Consider the following 19,362-nt stretch of genomic DNA (forward strand, 5'->3'; position numbering starts at 1 on the left):
CCTGCATTACAGGCGAACTGCAATGTAGGAATTGCATTCTTTACCAGCTGAACTACCAGGGAAGCACTTTCTACATTACTCAGCTATAAAAAGAAATACATTTGAGTCAGTTCTAATGAGGTGGATGAACCTAGAGCCTATTATACATAGTGAAGTCAGAAAGAGAGCAACAAATAACATATATTAACCCACATATATAGAATCCAGAACAATGGTACTGATAAACCTATTTGCAGGGCAGCAATGGAGAGACAGACATAGAGAACAGAAACATCATTCTGCTATATGTCATAAATAATGTAGGAGCAACAGCCAAGCAGAGTCAGCACGATTAAAAGCCTATTGTGTGGAGCGGGAGGGGTGAGCAATCAAAGGGCAGCACGGGGAAGCCTTCTGCCTGTGACAGTGGTTAAATAAATCTGCACATGTGACAAAACCGTGCAGAACTACACATACAAGCACACACATTAAGTACATGTGAAACTAGCAAAATTTGAATAAGCCTACAAGATTGGATTCATCTCTTGGCTTTGATTTTGCACAACAGTCACACAAAATATTACCATCAGGGGAAACAGGATAAAGGAGTTCCAGATCTCCCTTGTATCTCAGGAGTATAGTGGGCAAAATTCCCGTGAACCTCTAATTATTTAAAAATAAAATGTTTCAGAAAGAAAATCTGTCAGTAGGAAACAATGTCTGCTATACATATTAATACATACAATTAGTTGTACTCATTCAACCCACATTTATTAAGCACATACTATTGCTTGGCCCTGCTGGACATACCAGGGCTATAGACACAGAAATGATATTACCTTTGATCTTGAGAAACTCACAGCTGGTCATCTCCCAGGAAAGCAATGTAAGAAGGGAAGAGAAGGTACAACGCAACTCCACATGGAGAGGTCATGTAAGGGTCTCCAGTTGGTCTACATCATTCAAGCTTTATATGAAAATGAATGTACTTGCCAATCACCACTCCATTCACAAAACAGATGACCAGAATAAAAGAGCCCTATTAACCTAAGGTTCACATCATTAAAAATCTTAACCCAGAGAATAGTTTTTGCTCAAGGTATGTCTGACTTAAGAGCAAATAAATATTCAGGTAAAATAAGCTGACTGCTTAACTAAGAAAGAAGGTTGTGTCTAACTTCAAACACTCTGTTTCTTTTAAATCGCTTTCTGAGCTATGTTTTGGAAATGTTAAAATTATTCAAATAAGATTTACAGCATAATGTAAAACATGTAAAACTGAGGAGTGATAACCTCCCAGGAAAAAAATGCTTAATATTATTAAAAGGCAGATTACTATTTTTCAAAATAGCTATGAATTCACTTTTCCTGTTACGTGCCTTCCTGGAAAAGTTTCGTAAAAGCAAACAATTTTGCTTTAAAGAAATAAGCTCTCTAAGAAGTACTGTCTCCCTGAATCTGATTATCAATTAACAGTATGTCAATATCGTAATTTTAATTTATGAGTCCCTCTGACAAGTTGGCCTGGTAAAATCTTTGGATTCCCTTCTTCTAATATCATACTTCTATTATCATACTTCTAATATCATACTTCTAATATCATACTTCTAATATCATACCTGGATAATGTTACACAAGAAAACATAATTTTGTAAGACATTTTAAAATAAAGAAATAATGCCATTCCTGTGCTTTCGTCTTATTAAAGATTTACTACAAAAAAAAAAATATTCCTTTTGGAAAAAGGACAAAACAAAAAAATAAAGGACTATTACTTAGAAATATTAGCTTTAGTAATATTCAGTAATATTAGCTTTCAAAAACTTAATGCAATTAAGAGAAAAATGGACATGTTACAAATATCTCTAGCCTCAGCTTGAAAGATCACTGGACTAAGAGTGGAAGCAAAGATGGCCATGCTGACCACACAGAACTCGACCTGCACACACTACCATTTATATTGTCCCAAGCCTTTCTTGGTGAAAGTGAAAGAGGAGAGTGAAAAAGTTGGCTTAAAGCTCAACATTCAGAAAACGAAGATCACGGCATCTGGTCCCATCACTTCATGGGAAATAGATGGGGAAACAGCGGAAACAGTGTCAGACTTTATTTTTTGGGGCTCCAAAATCACTGTAGATGGTGACTGCAGCCATGAAATTAAAAGACGCTTACTCCTTGGAAAGAAAGTTACGACCAACCTAGACAGCATATTGAAAAGCAGAGACGGAGACGTTACTTTGCCAACAAAGGTCCATCTAGTCAAGGCTATGGTTTTTCCAGTAGTCATGTATGGATGCGAGAGTTGAACTGTGAAGAAGGCTGAGTGCTGAAGAATTGATGCTTCTGAACTGTGGTGTTGGAGAAGACTCTTGACAGTCTCTTGGACTGCAAGGAGATCCAACCAGTCCATTCTAGAGATCATCAGCCCTGGGTGTTCTTTGGAAGGAATGATGCTGAAGCTGAAACTCCAGTACTTTGGCCACCTCATGCGAAGAGTTGACTCACTGAAAAGATTCTGATGCTGGGAGTAATTGGGGGCAGGAGGAGAAGGGCTGGATGGCATCACCAACTTGATGGACGTGAGTTTGAGTGAACTCCGGGAGATGGTGATGGACAGGGAGGCCTGGTGTGCTGCGATTCATGGGGTCGCAAAGAGTCAGACACAACTGAGCGACTGAACTGAAACCTTTCGCATGTGACGTATCGTCCATAAATCAACACAAAACAGTACCTTATAGTCAATTTATAAAGTACACAGGATGGCTTGCTCAAAAACAAACTCAGTAGAGCAAATCCTAAGAGCTATCACTACAAGGAAAAAAAAAAAACAACTTTTTTTTTGGGTGTGGGGGGCTATTTCTTATTGTATCTGTGTGATGATGGATAGTAACTAAACTTACAACAATCATTTCATAATGTATGCAAAGTCAAACCATTATGCTCTACACAGACTTATACAGCACTGTATAATTATATCTCAATAAAATTAGAAAAAGAAGATATGCAGGCAAAATTAATAAGACTTACTGTGTTACAGAATTTTTACCCTTTCCCTGTTAAGTAAAATATATTTTATCTAAAAAATTATCAAAAGACACTAAACAGACCTAAACAAATGACTGAAGAGACCAAGTTATGAGACTGAAAGTATTTTTTTAAAATGTACTTTCTCTCCAAAACTATGTTGTATACATTCAATGCAAGCCCAATAAGAATCTAGGAAGGGTCATCTTTGTCTTTTGGAAACTTGTAAGCTGACCAAAAATATATTCATAAGTATATAGGACCAATAAAAACCTAATTACAATTGTGGGGTGGGGGGAACCCATGAATGTCAAAAATCAAGTATAGTGTTAAACAGATATTCAGGTTGAAATAATCCAACTACAGGTATCACATACTGAAATCAATAAAGGGCAAATCAGACCTACAGGTTCCTTAGTTCACACGTTCCCTAACAAACAGCCATCAGAACATCATGTTCGCAAACTTAATCTGCCACAGGATATGGGAACAACTCATCACCACTTCACTTCTGTTTTTATGAGTCTACCATGTATCAGGCACGCTGCCAAGTGCTAAAATTCAACAGTCATCTAAAGCAGACAGGATTTGTGCCATCATGGAGAACGTTGCCAAGGAAGAAAGGTATGCTCGATGCCACCTGTGCATAAAATACAGGACTGCACACTCAGACCACCCACCGCTCCTGAGAAGATCTGAGGCTCCAAGTGGCTGCACTGAACATCTGCAGTCCTGGACTGGGACACTGGATGGCAGAGACCTCGGGAGCCACCATCAAGCCAAAAACAGTTTCAGAAACAAAGTGGAGTCCAGTCGTACAAACTCAGTGCCAACGTAAGTATGCCTACAACTTCTCTCCTTTATTTTCAAACCACTTAAGACTGAACAAGAGGCTCTTAGAATACCTCATCCAGACACACTGAATGTGCTACATAACAAAGCTGTTGTTCTGAAGAGGTATTTTCTCCACAATTCCGTTATGGAGCTGTCCCCACTCCTTAAACACACACCCTTTAAACAGTCAGTTGTTTGATTCAGGTTTTCCACAGCTGAGGTGGTCAAAAAATGTTTCTAGTGAATATAGAAATAATCCTTGCTCAGCAAAGCAGGCTAGTGAAAGTGAAAATTTCAAGTGTTAGTCGCCCAGTCAGCGTCTGACTCTTCGCGACTCCATAGACTGTAGCCTGGCCAGGCTCCTCTATCCATGGAATTCTCCAGGCAAGAATACTGCAGTGGGTTGCCATTCCCTTCTCCAGGGGATCTTCCCGACCCAGGGATTGAACCCAAGGACCTCCAGCATTGCACGCAGACTCTATATCGTCTGAGAGAACCATCTCTTCTGATCTCCATTCATCCTCCCAAGTCTCCTTGACCTTAAAAGCTTGACATCAACCTTAACCCTCCTCCTCCACCCATATCCTTCCCATTCTATTAGTCGTCAAGCCCTATGCATCCTGAGAAAGGGGATCTTAAATTGATTCCTTTCTTTTCCCTTCTCACTGTCACAACAATTTCCACAGTGCTGGCAATGAATAAAATTCACACTACAACCCCAAACCACATCTCAAAAATTATTCCTCACCAGGTACACATCTGAACCAACAACCATACTCAACCACTTACGCACACCTTTCCTCCCAAGCACCTCTGGTTCCTTCTATCTCAAATATCTCTAAAAGAAATCCCATGTTCATAACTTCTCTTGAAAGCCACTTCCTCAAACAAATTATGTCCTAATTCTCTACCACCTCTGAACTCCCACAGTATCTTCTGCCATTCATATGCCTTGCAGTGTAGTTACTCACCTGAGTATTTAATATGGATGTATTTCACTTACGGATAAGGTTTTGTCCCACCCAGGTCAAGAATGTATCCTTGTGAATGCTGCGCACAGGAGATGACTGATAAATATTTATCAAATGGAACTGACCTTGAGTATTCACGTGAAAGTGCTGACTTATTCTCAAATGCAAGCAGTGGGTAAATGGGGCTAACATTTGGATGAGTGGGGAGACAGGAACTGTAGTACTTCAAGTGACAGCACAAACTGTGATTTGCTAAAACTCTTCAAAATCACCAATACCCGCAGCTCAACTTCATGAAAAAGAAATCCAACATCAAAGATACGGCAATAAGGAACTTTCCTGTTGGTCCAGTGGTTAAGACTTCGTGCGTCCAACGTAGGGGCCGCAGGTTCAAACCCCGGTTGGGGAACTAAGATCCCACATGCCACAGGGCATGGTCAAAGAGTAAAAATAAATATATGGCAATAAAGTTCCCCCAGATCTCTGACTTATACACACACTCTCCTTCCCTCTCTCCCCCCTCACTCTGTCCCCACCTCTCTCCAAAGGAAAGGATAGATCTCAGGGCAGGATAGTATAGTTTTTACATCAGTCTCTAGAGTCAGAATGGTCCAATCTTGCCTTGCTATTGTGTGAATACAATCAAAGTATATAAATTATCAGCATCATAATTTCATCACCTGCAAAACAAATATTATGACACAGTACTTGCTTCACAGAAAATAGGTATATGCTTAAAAAGGCTATGTAAGTGTTTGCTACTATTATTTTCTGTTAATGTATTTGATTTATTAATAACTTACTTAAATATTTAGAATGATGTTATCTACTGGCTAATTCTTAATAGATAAGATCTCAAATGCAATTTACAGTGTGAGGACCCAATCCTGAAAATGAATCTGACCTGGGAGCATCTCTCCTGCCCAGCCAATAGTCCATGCTTTTACTGTAACAATGATATCAAGAAGTCAAAGGTCCTAAAGATTCCTAGAAGCTAACCCAGAAAAGAATCTCTCTTTTGACTCAGCTATGGTGAACATGTGGGAGTTAGGACTACAGGAATCCTAGTTACAGCCTCAGTTTGAATTGATTGAAAAAGGCTTAATGGATTGCTGAGTCTTAACATCAATTAAGTAAGACCTGATAAGTATGTCCAAAAGGGTAATAAAATAATTCAGAAAGCCCTCATAAATATGAAACATTAAATATTTGCAATGTGTCATTCAATCAAACAGATAAGATCTATGCTTCAGAGAACAGAAACTCATAAAGCATTTAAATGAACATGAGAAAAGCATTAACTGAAGCACAAATTAAAACTGAGATAGCACAATGATCTCTACGGGCAGGAACTTAACCACATATCCCAGGAGACATAGCAAAGTATGGAGAAATAAAAGTAAAATAGGAATCAGAGATTCAAGAAAACAGCAAAGGCTCCTCAGTTTAAAAAAAAAAAAAAATTAGAAGAAAGGTATTAAGACCCCATGCATGATAAGCAATGTCTGACTAATTGACTGATTGACTAAAAACACTCTCCACAAGGTTAAACTGAAGATTCCCTTTGTGAAATATTATTTTTTCATTAAGTCTGTAAACTTGAAAGTTTGGATGAAGTACAGGTCTAGCACTGCTCAAGCTTTTCTAATTAGTCTGCTAACAGCCAGAAAAAAAATAAAATTAAGACCCTCATCCCTTGACAAATTAAGCCATTTCAACCATCAAAAAATAATGTGCTCAAATGCTTCAAAAGAATAGAATCTACTTAGAGATGGCTAAATATAGGTGTGGAGAAGGAGGACAAGGATAAGATAATTCATGGCAGCCTAATGGACAGCCATTCTGTCCACATTAATACAGTAGCAGTGAAAATGAAACAACTCACTTCAATTTCCTGACACACAGCAGACCTCGTCGGAAATTAACCTCTGTGTGTGCATGAGTATGTGTACACTCTCTGCTTCCATAATGGCTGCAGTGTTTTTTGATGTTTTCCTGAAATACAGGAAATCCAGATTATAGAAGGATCTTGATCCCTGACCAGGAAAACCAGTAAAAGCTACTGATCTCCCATTTCTAAAGAACTTGGTTGTTGTTCAGTCACTAAGCTATGTCTGACTCTTTTGCAACTCCATGGACTGTAGCCTACCAGGCTCCTCTCTGTCCATGGGATTTCCAGGCAAGAAAACCGGAATGGATTGCGATTTCCTCCCCCAGGGGATCTTACCGATCCAGGGATCAAACCCACCTCTCCAGTACTGGCAGGCTCAGTTCTTCACCACTGAGCCACAAGGGAAGCCCATTCTAAAAGCACTGAGTAATTAATGCAAAGGGACAAAATAGTATGTGCTATACCATTAGACAGGGTTTAAATTTTTCTCTAAGGAAGAGTTTCTTGAGGAAGGTTTCTCAAGATTTTCTCTACTCAAGATAATATTTATGTTTTCAATAAAGACTAAAATGAGAAAATCGGGCTGTAGATCTAGTTATAATACATTAGGCAAGTGCTCAGAGCAACTGCTGTTTAAGTTGAGAGAAGAGAGTGAGGAGCATTATATCTATTAAATAGTCCTAAAGGGCTTCATGCTTACCAATAATCTTGTGAGGAATTTTGCATCTATTCTTATTGTCAGAAACAATACACAACAGTCTTTAGCAGATCATATTTCATTGTATGCCTTTTTGGCAAACTGCAAAAAAAAAGAAAAAATGATGTGATCAATGAATAACTCCACCAGTCAGAACATTAATAAAAATTCTCTTATACTTTGCCCTTAGATAAATGACTCATGAGAAAGGCCAGGAAAATAAACCACCTCACAAAAAATATCAGAGAGAAAAACGTTCCCAAAATGCAGAGGAATGGAAGAGACACTACCCAGACACAGGCCTCTTAGTCCACAATCTGACCACAACTATTTCTACCCTCTTCCATTACCACCATTTTTCTTTGGGATCTCCAAGTCTACACCTATAAATGAGATAATAAAAACACCCCAGCCGCAATAAGCACACCATGTACCCAGTTCTTGGTTTCTAATACCATTCTCTAATAAAAGAAACCAGGTCTTACAAAGAAATGGCTGATTGTAGGACTGAGGCAGGAGATACACAAGATGAGCATGTAACATCTTAAAGAGCCAGAAAGTAGAGAAGAGGAGGGGAGAAGAGGGGAAGGGGAAGACAAAGGGAAAGGGACGGAAAGACAAGAGAAAAACAAAAAACACACAAAAACACAATTAAGGGAGTTTGACAAAGGATACAAGGCCCAAAGAAAAGAGTTCCCAGTGCCAACCAAGTACAATTTGAGTAACAAAATTAAGTAGTATTAGATTATAACTGAAAGCATAAAATAAACAGCCATAAGTCTAGGAAATAGCAACCCACTCCTGTGTTCTTGCCTGGAAAATCCCATGAACAGAGAGGAGCCCAGAGGGCTACAGTCCATGGGGCCACAAAGAGACTTGACTTACTGACTAAACAACAAACAGCAAAGTCTATACTAATATAAAGGTTTAGATAAAAAGAGACAGATAGATAATAAGGTACAATGGACAAATCTCATGAGCTGAAGAAGTCCAAATAATTTTTGTATACACTTCACCCTCAAGGAGAAACCATTACACCCTACTCTTCAAATATGAGACACACAGTGACTTCCTTCCAAAGGGTAGTAACAGTAAGGAAAGAAAGAAAGAGGATAACATTACAGTGGAGAAACTTGACCAACCCTATCTCAGCCAGGTAACCCAGGTCAGCATCAACAGTGATAAATCATTCTGACCGAATGTACTGTTGATCTGACGTCATGACAATGCCACTTTAGCTCTGTGACCCTCCTCTCAAAATCCTTTAAGCCAAGACTAATCATGAGAAGGACACACACCAGTTGAGATTCACCCTACAAAACATTAGTCCGGTATTCCACAAACTGTCAAGGTCATGAAATACAGGAAACGTACCATAGCCACGAGAGGCCAAACAGGTATGACCCCAAAATGTAGTGTGGGTGCTGGATGAAATCCTGGAACAGGAAAAGGACAGTGGGTAAAAACTGAAAAGATGGGAAGCAGGTATGAACTTATTATAATAATGTGTCTGTATTGGTTAAAAAACTGCAATAAACATACCATAGGAACAAAGCTTTTCTAACAAGGGTGTAGGGTATAGGAAAATGCTCTGTGCTCTTGTCACATTTTCTTCTATAAATCTAAAGTTTAAAAAAATATATATATACATATATATATATATAAAAAGTTTATCTTTAAAAATGCCTGACTCACCTCTATGCAAGGCTTTCTTTTTAAGTTTATGGAAGAGGAGTTACTGTTCAATGGATATAAAGTTACAGTAATACAAGAAGAGCAAGTTCTAGAGATCTGCTCTACAACACAGTAAATATAACTAATAACATTATGTTGTCCACTTAAAAATTTGTTAACACGGTATGTCTCATTTTAAGTGTTCTTGAGCAACTGAACTGAACCATTAAAAAAAAAAGGCAAGGAGACACAAACTCTTGGAAAGTGATGGATATGTTTACTACCTTGATTATGGTGATGATATAATGGGTGTACACAGATGTTCAAACTCATCAAATTACATTAAATATGTGCAGTTTTTTGTGTATCATACTTCAATAAATCTGTAAAGAACATTTATAGAAGTACTTAGTTTGTTCACAGGCTACAACACCTGTATTCTTAAAATGTATTTTAAAAATTATACTTTTCCATTTGTTTTCCAAAAGAAACGATATATTTCATTCATTTTGAGGGACTCTTGAGATTCGCTTTTCCACCCGATTATAAGAAACTTGAGTCAACTGTGATTTTGGGTGGGGCTTTTCAGGAGGCTCATGGGAGAAAAAGAAGAGTTACTGGCAAAGATTACAAATTGCAAATGAGTTCCATTAGGTTGTTTCTTGACTATAGTTGAGACAGTCTGCTACGATACACTGTAACCACTCTAATAAGGAATGCTTAATTATCACTAAGAAATGATCTCTATTAAAATTATATTGTGATTTTTTTTTTAACCACAGGTATTTTTATCTGATCATCTTACTATCTACTATTCTGTACAGGCAAAGAATACTTTGTACATTCTTGCTGCATTATTAATTTTATTTTTATCTCTTAACTGTCACTGATTTGCCTCATGAACAAAATGAATAAAATCATTCATTTAACATTCATTACATTGTTTGGAAAGAACTACTGAAAAACACAGAAAAAGCAAGAAAGTAACATATATATATTTTAAAATCACAGCAACATGATGGGTAATTATATATAATGCAACCAAACATATATTTATTTTCCCAGCATCTTCTCAGAACCAGCCCCTCCTTCATTCCAGAGAAATTCCATGTAGTCCCTGGGTCTGGGAATGGATGTCCCTCTGCCTGGAGCTCAGGAATGGGCATGTGACCCTGGTCTAACTGAGCATCCTTCCCCTGGTCCCCTTTGACTGGTTTAGGGAACAGGCAATAGGGACAACTGTTAAATTATCAGAAAAAGTGCTTGCTCTTTCTCTGAGAATATACATGTCTTCATGACAGAGGAAACCAGAAGTCATACTGTTGCCACATCTGAACAGTCTGAGAATAAAGCAAGCAAAAGTAACAAACCTGAAAAGCGAATAGAGAAGGAGAGTACTAATGACATAATTTAAACTGCTTCATGGAGCAGGACTTAAGACCGCTTCACCTCTTGGATGAACCCATTCCCATAAGCCAATAAGCCTTAAACCTGTTTTCGATTAAGCAAGTATGCATCGCTCTATCAGTTAAGATTGGGTTTAGCTGCAAGTGTCAGCAAACAAGCAGACTTAAAAGGACGGTGGCTTAGACACACATAACTGCAGCCTGTATCTCTAGCATTCAGAATGCCGAGCTGGTAGGGAAGTTCTCCTCCCCCAAGTCTTACAGGACCGCGTGCAATGCAGCTTACCAGGACAGCCATTCCAAGAATCTGACCCCCTCTCATGGGTTTAAGATGACAGCTAGACCTCCTGCCATTGCATCAGCATGCCACACACAGAAAGAAAGAAGGGAGGAAGCTATGAGGTGACTTCACAGGTGGGTTCCTAGCTGCCACTTACATCTCACTGGCTAGAACTTCCTCAGTCACCTCTAGAAGCTAGAAAATGTCACCTCTAGAAGCTAAAAAATGTCAGTCTTCTTTATTCTGGGAAGCCATACACTCCAGAAAAAAATTCTATTATCACAGAAGGAGGAAAGAACAGATATTTCAAGACTATCAGCCTCTGCCAGTCTGGGTTTCTACAATTTCCAACCAAGACAACTTATACAAATCATATGCTACATAATAGGTGTTCTTTCAATGACTGTAATTTAAAACAAAGAGAGAAACTTTTAAGGCATTAAATCACTGCGGTACTTCCGCTGTGTGACTCTCACACAACAATACACACCCTCAGAATCCAGTAGTGTTAACATCTAACTTCACATTTTGGAAAATTAAAATTTTGAGAGCAGAGCTTTATCACATGGTCCAAGTTTGTTAACATAAGGATAGAAACTCAATAAGGAACTAAAACTACAATATATAAGGAAATTCAAAGAAAAAGACAAGAAACTCAACAGAAAATCTGCTAAAACATATGGATAAATGATTGACAGAAAGGGAAACACAAAGAGCCAACAAGAATATGACTTTCGCATTAAGAAAGAGCAGATTGATGATACACACTGACTTTTACTCTCTCTCCAATTCAAATAAAATGAGAGGTAATAGATTTTTCTTCTGGCACAGGATGTGAGATGAGTCAATAATAGCAAATACATATATATATATGGAAAGGCAAAAAGCAGATGGAGGTAAGGTAAATGATTTAGCAGACCCCAGAAAGCTGAATGAAGCTCAGCCAATTGGGAGGAAAACTGAGAAGCAACTCACTTAACCAACAAAACCTTCCAGAATCTCAGAGGCTGTCAGTTCCATGTGAGTCTAGAAATGGGGGTAAAGTTAAGCTATAATAGGGAGACTGGTTGACAATGCCTCTGAGAATTAGTTAGATCTTCCAATACTTCACTGAATGCACATGACTGCCCTCTTCAATCCTGGAAGAGGAATACTTTGGTCTCTGGATAGAGGAAAGCATGGGGCCTCTACTTGGGAGTCCTGGGACTCTGTGAGGGTGGGGAAATCATACAGAGAACAGAGTTGGGGGCAAGCAGAGTGCTGAGATGCCCAGTTTTCTTCCCATTCACGTTTCACATGGCTGCCTGGCCTATACCTGTAGGCAGGAGTCTGGAAGATCTGTCTATGAGAAGCTAACTGGTCCTAGAATCAAGCCTACAGATACCTCCTGCCACCAGGGGCTCAACAAGCCATAGTCCAGCCAGGTGACTCTGCTGAGAAGCCCACATTCTAACGCAGAGCTTATAGGAAGCTGTTTGCTGCTCCCATCAGAGATTATGGCGATTGTAAATGCATTCAAAAACAAAAAGAGGACATCATGAACAAAGGATTACTGTAAGAACAACAAGTGCTTTTGGAAATTAAAAATGTGACAGTAGAACAAAATGATATAAATAAAAGGATGGGAAGATGATGATGACATGACCATTCAGAAAGTAGAAGCAAAGACAGAACAGGAGCAAAATAATAATTGGAATTGAAGAAAAGTGGCATTGAAGTCCAGGATTTCAACCTGGGAATACGGGCGTTAAAGAGGAAACAGAACGGGGAGATGAGGACAGCATGAACCAGGCACGACCCTGCCATGCTCCCCAAACTCCCTGAACTGAACAGATGATAAGAAATTTTGAAGGAGCCAGCTTTGGAGGAAACAGTATTCCTGGATCCTCTGACATATCCCTATCTGGTTGCTTGCTATCTGAACTCAGTAAATGAATCAATTTGGATAACAAGAGATTTGTGTATTTGAAAAAAAAATTTTTTTCCATAAAATAAAGATTTAAAAGTGGACAGAATGCTGAACCAGCTGCAAATGATAGAACCTGCAAAATTTGATGAAAACTGATCATACACATATGTGATGAAAAACTGCATATCCTCGAGAAATTCAGGACTCCTGCAACAGGAAGAGCCTTCTACAAGATTCCAAAGAGAGAGAAAAGGCAAGAGGGGAGGGGAAAGGAAAGGTCAGCAACAGAAGTACTGAGAATCATAATGGCATCCAAATGGAAGCTGGAGTGGAGGAATACCTTCAAAATCCCAAAGCAAAATAACGTGCCACCCTGTGTGCTGCAGACCCAACTACGCCATCAATCAAATACAAAAGTAAAGATATGCTAGATGTCAAACATGTACCTCTCCTACAAGACTCTTCTCAGGAAAGAGGAGACGAAAAGCAAAGGAGGTCAACAGAGGAGGAGGAACCAGGAGATAAGGAGACAGATGGCTCAAGAGAGAGGAAAAGGACTGACAAGTATGGGGCCGCAGGGCCACAGCTGTGTGTGAGGCAGGGCAGTGCCAAGACGCCAAGAAGAAGGCCCTGACGCAACACGAAGGCAAAGAGAAGAGAATCAGACAACTCAGGACTAGAGGAGGGATAAGAATTTTCAAAAACTCAGCAAATGAAAATCCTGACAATACAACCTACAAGAAAGGAAGAGTAAATGTTGACCTTTGAGGAGCGTCTCCATAGTTGTAATTATGTGAACACTTAATATGGATTGAACCAGAGCTGACACAATTACAGTGGAGAGACAGCAAAGCTGTGGGTTTGGTACACAGAGCAGGTGGGAAATGGTTCAATCCTGTTCACACACCGGAAATCCACAGATAAGGGCAAACACTAAAGGAAACAAAAGACAAGCTAAGTAATGCATACGAGTTAGAGATACAAAGGGTTTTTTTTTTTAATTGGAGTACAGTTGATTTACAGTGTTAAGTTTCAGTTGTACAGCAAAATGATTCAGATAAACATATACATGTATCTACTCTTTTTTAGACTCTTTTCTCATATAGGTCACCACAGAATATTGAGTAGAGTTCCCTGTGCTGTAACAGGAGGTCCTTGTTGGTTATCTCATATATATTTAATAGTAGTATGTATATGTTCATCCCAAGCTCTTGATTTATCCCCCCAACACATTTCCCCTTTGGTAACCATCAGTTTGTTAGACAGTGGAGAGCATTTCCTCAGAGGATGGAAAAACAAGAAAAGACTTGTCACTGTTTATTAACCGGCTGTGGTGGTCAATCTGTTTAAACTACGTGCAAACCAACTTTTGATAAAAGCAAAAGAACAAAGTAAGGATTTCTGACAGAATTAGGAGGGCACACCATGTGGAGTCATGCACAGTGAAGAGACGTAATACATGTCTAGGGCCATAAGGATGTGTAGAAGCCAAGACTAAAAATACACTGTGGACCAACCGTATCGCAGTGGTGGAGCTGGATGGGGGCAAGCAGTTCACACCAGAGGAGCTGACTTCATATAGAGAAGATGCAAAGCCTTTAAGAGATCTGGGGCAGAGGATCCAGGTGACAAGTTTAGGACAATAAATCTGACAGCACTGAGCAAGCGGATCTGGGGAATGACGCAGAGACTCCAGTTAGAATATTTCACCAGTCCAAGTAAGAGTTAATTAGGGTCTGAATATCAGAAGCAGAAGAAGATAAGAAGAGCTGGCAAGAATACAAAGAAGAACTATACAAAAAAAAAGATCTCCATGACCCAGATAACCACGATGGTGTGAAGACTCACCTAGAGCCAGACATCCTGGAATGTGAAGTCAAGTGGGCCTTAGGAAACATCACTATGAACAAAGTTAGCAGAGGTGATGGGATTCAAACTGAGCTATTTCAAATCCTAAAAGATGATGCTGTGAAAGTGCTGCACTCAATATGCCAGCAAATTTGGAAAACTCAGCAGTGGCCACAGGACTGGAAAAGGTCAGTTTTCATTCCAATCCCAAAGAAAGGCAATGCCAAAGAATATTCAAACTATTGCACAACTGCACTCATCTCACATGCTAGCAAAGTAATGCTCAAAATTCTCCAAGCCAGGCTTCAATAGTACATGAACTGTGAATTTCCAGATGTTCAAGCTGGATTTAGAAAAGGTAGAGGAACCAGAGATCAAATTGCCAACATCCGTTGAATCATCAAAAAAGCAAGAGAGTTCCAGAAAAATATCCACTTCTGCTTCATTAACCACAATAAAGCCTTTGACTATGTGGATCACAACAAACTGTGGAAATTCTGAAAGAGATGGGAATACCAGACCACCTGACCTGCCTCCTGAGAAATCTGTATGCAGGTCAAGAAGCAACAGTTAGAACTGAACATGGAACAACAGACTGATTCCAAATTGGGAAAGGAGTACGTCAAGGCTGTATTTTGTCACCCTGCTTATTTAACATATACAGAGTATATTATATTATATACATATTTAACATATACAGAGTATATCATATACAGAATATATCATGTGAAATGCCAGACTGGATGAAGCACAAATTGGAATCCAGATTGCCGGGAGAAATATCAATAACCTCAGATATGCAGATGACACCACCCTTATGGCAGACAGTGAGTAGGACTAAAGAGCCTCTTGATGAAAGTGAAAGAGGAGAGTGAAAAGATTGGCTTAAAACTCAACATTCAGAAAACTAAGATCATGTCATCCAGTCCCATCACTTCATGGCAAATAGATAGGGAAACAATGGAAATGGTGAAAGACTTTATTTTCTTGGGCTCCAAAATCACTGCAGATGGTGACTGCAGCCATAAAATTAAAAGACACTTGCTCCTTGGAAGAAAAGCAATGACCAACCTAGACAGCATGCTAAAAAGCAGAGACATTACTTTGCCAACAAAGGTCCACCTAGTCAAAGCCATGGCTCTTCCAGTAGTCATGTGTGGATGTGAGAGTTGGAATATAAGGAAAGCTGAGTGCTGAAGAATTGATGCTTTTGAACTGTGGTGTTGGAAAAGACTCTTGAGAGTCCCTTGGACTGCAAAGAGATCAAACCAGTCAATCCTAAAGGAAATCAGTCCTGAATATTCATTGAAAGGACTGACGCTGAAGCTGAAATTCCAATTATTTGGCCACCTGATATGAAGAACTCACTCACTGGAAAAGACCCGGACGCTGGGAAAGACTGAAGGCAAGAGAAGAAGGGGACGACAGAGGATGAGATGGTTGGATGGCATCACCAACTTGATGGATATGTGTTTGAGCAAGCTTCGGGAGTTGGTGATGGACAGGGAAGCCTGCCGTGCTGCAGTCCATGGGGTCGCAAAGAATCAGACACAACTGAGCAGCTGAACTGAACTGAATATCCATAAAGGTAAAGGATAATATAATAAGGCAGGGAGAATAAGAGAGAGGGTAATACTCACTAGAAATCAAGGGGATACATATCAAAGTAATCTATTTCTTTTTATCTATCAGAATGGTGTAAAATTAGAAAGGAGAACAGTGTTAAGTCTTTGCAGTGATCTGGGAAAAAGGAAAATTTTACACACAGCTGGTGGAAGTTTAAACTAGTCGAGTCAGTATAGAAAAAATAAAAATATGGTGTTAATTAGTGAAATTAAGTATGTTTAAGCCCTATCTGATCATTCATCATAAAGACACCTGTTTCGAAATCTTTAAGGCAACACTGTACTGATGGGAGCTGAAGGCACTAAGCTGGCATTAGGGAATGGAAAAGTAAAATAGTAAGGGAATGTTATGAAATACTACGCCAAAGTGAAAACTGACAGCAAACTGGATCGTAAAATTGGAACTTAAAAATACAGTGTTGGGTGAGCACTGTAAGAAAGAAAAATGAGTTTTATAGCACAGAACCAGTTATGAACATTACAACACACACATGTGCACACACATACACAAACACCACTGACTACTCTGCAAGGACTCCTGCACACATACTCCACATCAGAATGCATGCTTGGCTGGTGGTGAGGAGCAGGGCCTGACCAAGGGAAGAGGAGTGCAAGAGCACACCAAAAGAGCAAGGAAGTAACGTGAATACAGCAGGAGAGGAGCCTTCCTCTCCACAAAGAAAGGTAAAGCATGATGGACTCAACTATCTACAGCGGAGGATCCAAAACACCATCACCATTCACCCCTAAACCCCGCCCTCAAAGACAAAAGACAAAGACCAGAACTGAGATGAAGTAGAAGGAAATAGGGGCTTCCCAGGTGGCGCCAGTGGTAAAGAACCTGCCTGCCAATTCAAGAGATATGAGAGACGCAGGCGGGTTCAGTCCCTGGGATGAGAAGGTCTCCTGGAGGAGAGCACGGCAACACACTCCAGTATCGTTGCCTGGAGAATCCCATGGACAGAGGAGCCTGGCAGGCTACAGTCCATAGGGTTGCAAAGAGTTGGACACAACTGAAGAAATATAGGATGTGTCAAATTAAAAACAAAAAAAAAAAAAAAAAAAAAGGTTTGGAATCAGAAAACACATACTCCAAGTCTGGCTCCCAAACCTTTCTAGGTATATCGTCTGAAACAAATTATGTATTTTCTACATTATGTATCTTCTCTGCCTCATTTTCCTTATGCATAAAAAAAGGAAGATACTGTAACTTCTTACAATAACTGTGAGAATTAAACTAGAAAACTTCCCATCAATGTCAGGTTGCTTTTAAGCCCAGAAGCTGGAAGACAGTCTAAATTTAAAGTAGCCCTCATGTGGCATCACAAACGTGGTACACAGTTTGTTAGCCTCTCACACCATGCCACAGGCATGCAGGCTCGTGGTGCTCACCTGCTGCCCAGCAGACAATCCTGAGAATTAATTTTGAATCAAATAAAAAAGGTTTCTTCTGTTTTTTTGGTACGTTTTCTACTAGTCCCACTCTTGAGAAGGCTAATTCTACTGAAAAGAAGCTTTCTGACACTCCATGGAAAGGAAATCACAATTGGTCCATTTATCAACACTGAGAATCAGGTTAATACCCCAGGAAGCAGGCTACCTTACCCACCCAACGTCACACCGCATTGTCTTGGCCTGAAACACAGCATATACAATTCAAATGGGAGAATTCTTTCCCAGAAGCAAGTTTCTATTTCAGTTCCCTAAATTTTAAAGGCAATGTCCCTTGGACATGATCAGGCCACTCACAGCCATGAGTCAAGAATCAAGAAGAATCAAACATAATCCCTACTAGATAGTGTCATCCCTCCTATTCTCCCATTATCACAGCTGAGGGAGAAAGCTGGAGGGCATTGGCTTTCTCTCCCTTGCATATAACCTGCTCATTCTGTCTCCAAAAATTCCAAGGTACTCCGCCCTTCAGCTGCTAGGCCTCTCCTCTCCATCTCTGCCAATCAACACCTGGCTTTCCCTCCAAAACCTCTGGAGTCTTCCCTGTGCTCTCCATCCACCACGGCCACACCAGCATTCACTTAAACTTATGCACATTAACTTATACCGAATCAGGAAACAGCCGTATTATCAGGAAACTCTATATAGAGATTTTCTTGGTCTATACTTATAATAAGCATCTTTAGATGTTGTTTTGCTGTTGTTCAGTTGCTGAGTCATGTCCAACTCTTTGCCACTCATGAACTGCAGCATACCAGGCTTCTCTGTCCTTCACTATCTCCCAGAGCTTGCTCAAATTCATGTCCACTGAGTATGTGATGCTATCTAACAATCTCATCCTCTGCCGCCCTCTTCTCCCTTTGCCTTCAATCTTTCACAGCATCAGGGTATTTTCCAATGAGTCAACTCTTCAGATACTTGTTATCATAAACTGAAACACCTAAAATAATTAAAGACGGACTATGTATCACAGTAGGTTAATATAGTATCTAACTGAATTTTATTAAATACAACGTTCATAGAGAAAAGTTTTTTTATTTGCCATTTGTGGTGAAAAAGTATACTCCAAACATAATTTATACTTAATACATATTCCATATAATAGAACTCTCAACTTTCCATAAAACTGTAAAAATCATGATGGCAAGAAATACTACCTACCACTATAAACAGTACCACTGCCACTACCAATGAAAGACAGTAATATAATAATAAACAATAAGGACTATGATGTGTCAGGGATCATACTAAGTCTTTTCAATGTATTAACTCATTTAACATCCAGCAACCCCAGGAGGCAGGCTTAGCATCCCTATTTCACAGAAAAGGAATCAGCATAGAGAGAAGGTCAAGACTGGCCAAAGTCACACGCTCAATAAGCCAAGAGACCAATAAGCCAAGAGACCGTATGCAAAGACAAGCAGTGAGAGGCTAGAGCTGTTTCCCATCACCACACTGCCCCCACTGGCTTCCTAAAGCCAGACAGATGCTGCGTGAACAGTGGCACTCCCCTACCTGGGTACCGGGCTTCACACACAGCAGATGTTAAGTATAAAATGAATGCCTGAAATTTTAAATTACTGCACTGACCTCTCTGGATGAGAAAATGTGCTAAAAATACTGCTGAAAAGTATATGAGTAGACGGATGAGAAGGAAAGGGAGGTGGAGGAAAATCAGAAAACCTTTTGGCATGTCTGAAGGAAGGGAAAGAATGAAGGGTAAAGGGGACTAGAGACTCATTCATTGAACAACTGGAGACAAACTCATT

The 19,362-nt window shown here is 39.6% G+C and overlaps 1 protein-coding gene across 7 annotated transcripts in view; it reads right to left on the reverse strand.

Moving 5' to 3' along the window:
* Window positions 1-19,362, reverse strand: part of KLF12 (KLF transcription factor 12) — a 534,567-nt gene that overhangs the window by 432,087 nt on the left and 83,118 nt on the right. For 3 of the 7 annotated variants that reach the window (XM_055542645.1, XM_055542653.1, XM_055542644.1), the window contains exon 3: window positions 7,400-7,498. The exons of 2 other annotated variants lie outside the window; for them this stretch is intronic. The gene's annotated coding sequence lies outside the window, so the exon portion shown is untranslated. Of the gene's footprint in view, window positions 1-6,693; window positions 6,804-7,399; window positions 7,499-19,362 lie in introns of all 7 variants that reach the window. 2 more of the 7 variants (XM_055542646.1, XM_055542652.1) reach the window with 1 other exon arrangement.

The sequence above is a fragment of the Bubalus kerabau genome, chromosome 12, assembly GCF_029407905.1.
Source record: "Bubalus kerabau isolate K-KA32 ecotype Philippines breed swamp buffalo chromosome 12, PCC_UOA_SB_1v2, whole genome shotgun sequence".
Lineage (NCBI taxonomy): Eukaryota > Metazoa > Chordata > Mammalia > Artiodactyla > Bovidae > Bubalus > Bubalus kerabau.